This window comes from Galeopterus variegatus, unplaced genomic scaffold (assembly GCF_000696425.1).
Source record: "Galeopterus variegatus unplaced genomic scaffold, G_variegatus-3.0.2 Scaffold5094, whole genome shotgun sequence".
Taxonomy (NCBI): domain Eukaryota; kingdom Metazoa; phylum Chordata; class Mammalia; order Dermoptera; family Cynocephalidae; genus Galeopterus; species Galeopterus variegatus.
Genome location: NW_007731205.1, coordinates 66,311 through 75,080, shown reverse-complemented (window position 1 = coordinate 75,080; position 8,770 = coordinate 66,311).

Below are 8,770 nucleotides of genomic sequence, written 5' to 3'. Positions count from 1 at the left end.
GGGGATTTTTTTTTTTTTTTTTTTGGCTGGCTGGAAACAAACCCTTGAACTTGTTGTTACAAGGCTGCACTGTAACCCAGTGAGCTAACTAGCCAGGCCTGGGAGCTTTCATACATATCTCATTTAACATATCTCATAACTCATTTAATGATCCTGGAAATAAGTAGCACCTTTCTCATTTTGGAGATGGAGAAGCCAAATTTCAGAAAGGTTAAACTCAGAGCTGGCTACATAATTTGAGGGCAAAATGAAACATAAAAGTGCATTGCACCTTGTGGAAAAATTATTGGGAATTTCAAGATGGCAGTAGCAGGACATTAAGCCCAGTGTGAGACCCTTCTAAGCATGGAAACTTATGTGACTGCCCGGATTGTATGCCCATGAAGCTGGCTCTGGTCAGTGAATTCACCCCATGTCACAGAGCCAATAAATAGTACAGTCCAGGGTTAGTATTCAGCCATCGCACTGTAACCCAGTGAGCTAACTAGCCAGGCCTGGGAACTTTCATACATATCTCATTTAACATATCTCATAACTCATTTAATGATCCTGGACAATAAGTAGCACCTTTCTCATTTTGGAGATGGAGAAGCCAAATTTCAGAAAGGTTAAACTCAGAGCTGGCTACATAATTTGAGGGCAAAATGAAACATAAAAGTGCATTGCACCTTGTGGAAAAATTATTGGGAATTTCAAGATGGCAGTAGCAGGACATTAAGCCCAGTGTGAGACCCTTCTAAGCATGGAAACTTATGTGACTGCACGGATTGTATGCCCATGAAGCTGGCTCTGGTCAATGAATTCACCCCATGTCACAGAGCCAATAAATAGTACAGTCCAGGGTTAGTATTCAGCCATCTGAAATTCAAGCCATGATTTCCACTCCTCTGAAATCCCCAAGTCCATTAGTCTTCCCCTTCTTCCTGTTTATAGTCCTCATTTAGCTGTTTAGACTTTCCTTGTTCTATTTGATGAAAGGCCTTTCAAATTTTTGAAGTTCGATTAAAAAAAGAATGTTTCACTTAGGAGTGAGGGCTAAGCACTGACGGCTGAGTTGAGCAATATTTCAACATCCAATTTCCACCCTGCTTGCTCATTTTTCAAGGTGTGTTTTCATGTCAGCCAGCCTCTCCTGTGTCTTGGACATGAATAAGAAATTGCCTTTCAGAATTAATACCCACAGAAGCCTTGCTCTTGAAAGTAGACTTCCAGTTGGTTGTAGCCAGTAAAATTCAATCATGCTGTAGAACTACACATCTTTGAAACAGAGTGATCCTGGTGACCACTGAATGCTTCAGACCTATTCTTGTTCTCTGGTTGTTGTTTTGTATCACCTTAATTTCTTTTTATGATAGGTATATGAGGCCCAGAAGAACCTATAAGTAGCCCACAGTCATAGAGTGCAGTAATGGCAAATCTAAGACTAAAATACAAGTATTTCAAACTAGAAATATGAGATTACCTGTAAAAATGAACAGTTGTTAACTAGGTCATCTTTTCCTTGGTTCATAAAACAGATTTTTTAAGAGTCAGCTATGTTCTTAGGTAGACTGATAGCTACTTAAAAATGGAAAAATTCCACTGTGCGTAACAGCCAAGACTGTAAGAAAGACCCGGTCTCCCATTCTATGCCTCTCATCCTGTGACAGGGAAATGTGTCACCTGGGTCATCTTGGATAGAGTAGGCTCCCGTCAAACACTAATGTGCTGCTTGCATGCTTAAAATCTTGGCTCAAATGGACAATGGGGTTGAGCATCTTTTTCATGACAGTCCAGTGTCTCTGAAATTCTCGTTAAATGCTATTGGGAAAGACTTCAGTTGCTGAAAAATAAACAGGAACCAAAAACTGAAAAAAAAAAAAAAAAAAAAAAAAAAAAGCTGTCTCTTGTTCCTGGGAAAAGCTAGCAGTGCAAATAGCTCCCCACCTACAAGAAACTGTACAGTGCCAGGTAAAGGGCGACTCATTGGATTTTTGAATCTTTTGTTTATTGGGTAAGCAAGCACTGAGGACATTTAAGATACATTTTAGTATTTTCTGTAGATGCTACACTAAATGGAGCTATGTCCTCACCCCTAATTGTTCTACCATAAAATCTGACTATATTCCTATAAGCAACCATGATACTAGTGAGCAGTAACAGCAACAACACAATAAGTTCATTTGAATTATTAATTAGACAGAGCTGGACAGAGAAATAAAGAATCAAAAGGACAATATCAAGGGATTAAACAGAACATGATGCTGAAATACAACAAGATAGAAAATAGAAAGGTAGGATGAAGAGTCATGACACAGAGTTATTTTTCTCTCTTGGCAATAAATGATAGATCAGCAGGTCCAATATGTGTTTAAGCACAGTTCTAGAAATAAGGAAGAGAACAAATGATCAGGTGGCAATATTCAAAGATATAGTGGAAGTCCAGTGAATCCTACATAATAAAACAAAAAACAAAAAGCAAACCACAAACAGGATAAATGATAGTGAAACGACAGTGGCATAGGGAAACATCAATGGCAAAAAGACATTCTTAAAACATAACAAAATGATAAAGCAATTTAATTCAAAGTCATGAGAGATAGACTGCTAACTTTAATCCACAGAAAGAGGAGCGTGAAATACTTCAAGCTGCTGAAAGATATTAACCTGGAATTGTATATCCAATAAAAGTGAAATTAAGAGCAAGAGCAAAATAAAAACTTCTGCAGATAAACAAACAGCTGAATTCACTAACATTCTAGAATAATTTTATTTTATTTATTATTTATTTTTTTTATTGGTTATGAATATTCATGAGATACAAAGCTGATTTTTCACCCCTCGTGCCCAAGATGTGAAGACCAGATCCATACTGGCAGTGTGCCCGTTACTACAAATTGTGATTGTACCCCACGTCCCTCACCCAATTATTTCCAACCTCCCTCCCCCTTCCCCTTTCCCCACAACTCCACTTTGTTCCCAAGGTACGTTCTCTCCCTCTGCAAGTTCAACGCACCACTATGGTCTTTCTTTCCTTCCTTCTTTCTCTCTTAGCTCCCACTTATGAGTGAGCACATATAGTATTTATCCCTCTGTGCTTTGCTTATTTCACTCAACATAAGTTTCTCCAGGTTCATCCATGTTGTTGCGAATGGGAGAATTTCATTCTTTTTTATGGCAGAGCAGTATTCCATGTTGTATATGTACCACAGTTTCCTTATCCACTCATCTGTCAATGGACATTTATGTTGGTTCCATGTCTTGGCTATTGTGAACAGAGCAGTGATGAACATGGGAGTGCAGGCATCCCTTTGACATGATGATTTCCATTGATTTTAAAAAGATAAAATTTGTTTATAATAAAAATAATAAATAAAAGAATGTTAGAAGTGCAACAAAAATATTGAAGAATATTGGATAAGTCTAAACAAACCCTTTATTATTTAGTTTAAGTCTAGAACTAAAATGCTGCATAAAATGTGTTTATGTCATGTGAAGAATGACGGGATTTACCAAATCCTAAGATCCTTATTTTAAGAAAGAGAATAAATATGTGATCAACTTTGGATAAAATTAAGCAGGTAAAAAAAAGCAAGCAAGGGGAAAAGAAATAAAGGTAGATCAGAAAATATTGGAGAGCAAAATTACAATAGAGAGTCTTAAAGAAACCCAAGTTTGTTCTTTGAAATAATAAATGAAAGCAAATCGTTAGCAAGATTGATCAAGTGAGAGAGGAGAAAGAGAAAAGAGAAATAAGTAAATGATACTAAAGAAGAAAAAGAGGACTTAATGATGTATGTGACAGACCTTTTGAAATGAGGGAATTGGGGCCGAGCCCGTGGCACACTCGGGAGAGTGCGGTGCTGGGAGCACAGCGATGCTCCCGCTGTGGGTTCGGATCCTATATAGGAATGGCCGGTGCGCTCACTGGCTGAGTGCAGTGTGGGCGACACCACACCAAGGGTTGCGATCCCCTTACTGGTCACGAAAAAGACAAAAAATAAAAAAATAAAATAAAATAAAATGAATGAATGAATGAATAAATAAATAAAATAAATAAATAAGGGAATTGTATGACCTTTCAGCCAAGAAAATTATACACTTAGAAAACAGATGCTTACACAATGCAAATTCCTAAAGTGACTAGAGAAGAAAAAGTGAAAGAAAATCTGAATGTATTAATAAAAAATAGAAATTGATTCAGTAGATTTCTCTCCAACTAAAAAAATTAATAAATAAAAATAAATAAATAAAAATAAAAGAGAGGGAGAGATAACCGTTTAATAGGCAAGTTTATCAATAGTTATGTAACAGTTCTGATTTTATATAATCTTTCAGATACAATGTAAAAAAGAGAGAACTTCCCCACCTGTATTTCAAGAAATACATATAACCTTGATATAAAACCAGTGATGGTATTTGGAGAGCAGTCATACTTGTGCACAGATATAAAAATCTTAAACAATTTCCTTATCCACTCATCTGATGATGGACATTTGGTCTGCTTTCAACTCTTGGCTATTGTGCTAAATAAACATATATTAACATAAATAAACAGTTGTATATTTATATATAATTAAATATATATATATAAATAAATATAAATAAATAAACATATATGTGCTGCAATAAACATTGGAGTACAGGTATCCCTTGGACATGCTGATTTCCATTCCTCTGGGTATATTCCCAGCAGTGGAATAGCTGGGTCATATGGTAGATCTATCTGCAATTGCTTGAGGAACCTCCATACCATTGTCCATAAAGGCTGCACCATTTTGCAGCCCCACCAACAGTGTATGAGAGTTTCCTTTTCTCCGCAACCTCTCCAGCACTTATCATTCTGTCTTTTGCATATTAGACAATGGAATTCTACTCTGCTACAAAAAAATAATGAAATACTACTATTCACAACAACATGGATGGACTTAGAGAAAATTATATTAAGTGAAACAAGTCAGGCACAAAAAGAAATATCACATGTTCTCACTTATTTATGGGAGCTAAAAATAAATAAATAAATAAACACACAAACAAAGGGTGGTTGGGGGGAAGAAGACACCACAATCACCATAATTCCTTGAACTTTTTAAGACAAGTGAATGGATACGATGTGGGGGGGGGGAGGAAGAGGTAGGAGAGAAGAGGAATGGGTAAAGGGTCATGAAAGTCAACTACAATGTATATTGAGAAGTTAAAATTAAAAAAAAGAAAAAATCTTAAAAAAAACATTTATAGTCTGAACTCAAGATTAATCATTCTCACTAATCCAAATGAGAAAGTAGATTCAACATTATAAAATGTATTAAGATATTTTACTATATTGACGTATTAAAGAGAAAAGTAAATCTTGATTGGTGCAGAAAAATATATTCAGTACAAGTCAACCTCCATTCATTAATAACAATGTTGGCCCTCAAGAGGGCATTATTTTGCTAAGAAGTAAATCTACTTGGTCTGGCTATATACTGTATCAGTCAGTACAGTTTAGGTTTCACTGCCATGGTAGTAACAACATCCAAATCTCTGTGGCTTAAAACATTAAATATTCATCTGAGATCAGCAGGGACCTCTGCTGACTGTGCATCTTTGGAGACTCAGTCTGAAGGGGTAGCAGCTTTTGGACATTACTAGTTACTATACCGGAGGGAAAGGATCTCTGGAGAGTCTTGAAGAGACAAGTTAGTGCTCAGGATTAGAAGTGACACTCATTTTTCTGCTCAGTGCTCTTTGGCTGGAACTAGTCATGGGGCCCTATGTAATGAGAAGCTCGGTTGTTTATCTCATCATGTACCTGGAAGATGAAGAATTCTTTACATTTGGAAACAGCGGTAAAGACTCACATAGGCATCTACAAAAATTGTATAGCCTCCTTCATGCTTAATAGTAATATGTTAAGGGGCCGGCCCGGTGGCGCACTGGATAGTGCGCCGCTTGGGAAGCGCGGCGGCGCTCCCGTCCGAGGGTTCGGATCCCACATACAGACCGGCTCCCGCTCACTGGCTGAGCGAGGCGCGGGAGCAACACCGAGGCTTGCGATCCCGTTGCCGGTCCCCGGTCTGGTACGGGGGCAACACTGAGGGTTGCGATCCGTTGCCGGACACGGAAAAAAGACAAAAGACAAAAAAAAAAAAAAAATAGTAATATGTTAAAAACTTTCCCCATAAAACCAGGAACCAGACAAGGTTCAATAGTATGTTTGAGATCCTAATTAGCTCAGAGAGGCAAAATTAATTAACTAATTAAATTAATAAATAATAAATAAAATGTTCATCATATTATCTATGAATGGAATCCAAAACAAATATATAAATGGTTAAATTAATAAGAAAGTAGAACAATCTTGCTTAATGTAAGTCTAATATACAATATTCAATTGATTTCTTATACCAGGAAGAATTAGACAGTTCAGCTAAAAATATTATTTTCTAATAACAGTCATCCCTTGGTACCTTAACTAATAATAGAAAAGGTACTAAGGAATGAATCTAACACATGATAAGCAAGACCTTTTGTGAAAAAGTTCAAAAAAAGCCAGAAACTTGTAATGAAAGATATTCTTAAGAAGTCATAAATAAGTAAAGAGACACAACCTGTTCCTAAATAGAAACATTCTATCTATTAAAGATATTAATTCTCCTCAGGTTGATAGATAAATTTAATGTACTACCAATCAACATATTTGCAGGATTTAATTTTTTTTGTGGAATTGACAAGCTAATTCTGAAATTTATATTAAAAGACTAAGAAAAGCTAAGTATCTTAGTTAATCTTCGCCTGAAAAACAAAGCAGGAGAATTTGCCCAGGCGTATAGTAGTGACTTTTTAAAAGTCATTATAATTAAGGCACTTAAGATAGCTGCAGGTATAAACAGATAAACTAATGCAATTAAATAGAAAGCCAAGTAATGGGACAGGCATTTATATAGACACTATATGTCAAAAATGACATTGCAGAATGGTGGAAGAAAGGATGGATAATTCAATAAAAGGGGCTGGCTATTGGATATCCATCTGGGAAATGAAAAGAATGTATTTCCTTATATGACATGCAGATATCAATTAAAAACAAAAATTTAAAGGGGAATATTTATGTGTCCTTGAATATAAAATTAAGGAAAAAAAGGTACATAAGTACAAATCTTAAAGGAAAAGATTGATAAGTCTAACTACGTTTTAAAAATTAAGAATCCGTGTTCATGAACAGAGATCTTAAAGAGAGTGAAAGTGCAGACTACATATTTGGAGAAAGTATTTGCAATGTTTAAAAACAACAAAAGTGTTAGTATATAGAATATATAAAGTATAGTGCAGACAACCGCAACTAAAAGTGAACAAAGACATGGACATATATTTTATAAAAACAGAAACATGAACAACCAATTAACATCTGAAATATGCTCATTTTCATCAATTATAAGGGTAACAATAAATATTTATTTATTTATTGTTTATTTATTTTCATGTCATACCCCTGAGACTTGTGGAAAAGGAGTTCAGCAATAGTGATTGTTGCAAAGGTGTAGAGCAATAGCAACTCTCAGACTGCTGAGGGAAAGTAAATTGGTCCAAGCACATTGAAAAATGGCCTGAGCTGCTAAATTTCAAAAATCCTATAGACACAGCAATTCTATTTCTAGGAATATCACCTACAGAAACTTGCACATGTGCACCAGGAAATGTTCTGTAAGGATATTTACAGCATCATTGATTTTACTGATGGAAAACTGAAAGCGTCTTACATTCCCATTATCATAGAATGAATACATTGTAGTATAGTTATTACATTCGAATACTCATAGGGCAGAAAGAAAACAATAAAACGGCAGTGCAAAATATTAACACAGATTTATTTCAGACGAGATCGGCCACCTTCAGGATGGTATGGATATAGACTACATAGATTTATTTCAAAACATATGATTGATTGAAAGTAGCAATTTACCAGGAGATACATGTAGTATGATTCCATTATGTTTATATCACAATACACAGAGGAATATATTTGCGGAAAAATATATCCAGAAAAACAAAGGATAATTAGCACAGAATTCAGAATAGTGGTCTCCTCTGGAGGTTGGGAAAAGGATAACAGAATGCCTATGTACCCTCCGCAGGCTCTGTAATGCTCTATTTCTTAAGCTGAGTGGAATATACATTTTTTTTTTGTTTTCTGAATATGCTTTTATCTACCTATCCATTTATGCATCCATCCATTAATCTATGCATCCATGTATCCATCTGTCCAGCTATCCGTCTCTCCACCATGTCTTAGTCCATTCAGGCTGCTATATCAGAATACCAAAGATGGGTTGGCTTACGTACCACAAACATTTATTTCTTACAGTACTGGAGGCCGGGAAGTCTAAGATCAAGGCACTGGAAGATGTAGTGTCTGGTGTGGGCCTGCATCCTGGTTCCTGCACTGGTGTCTTCTCCCTTTGTCCTCACATGGTGGAATGAGCAAGGGAACACTCGGGAGTCCCTTTTATAAGGGCATTAATCCCATTTATGAGGGCTCCTAATCACCTCCCAAAGGCTCCACCTCCAAATACAATCATATTGGGGACTAGGTCTCAACACATGAATTTGGGGTAGGGATACAAACATTTAATTTATAGCACCACCTATCAATCTAGCTAGCTAGCTATCTCTATATCTATCCACATTAGATGTATTTTTTTTGTATATACTATATATAGAGAGAGAATTTCATAAGAAAAAATAAACAAAAACTTTGACTAGGAGTTTGTTAGCAAATAGAAATAGGATAAAAAATCTAGATTGAATA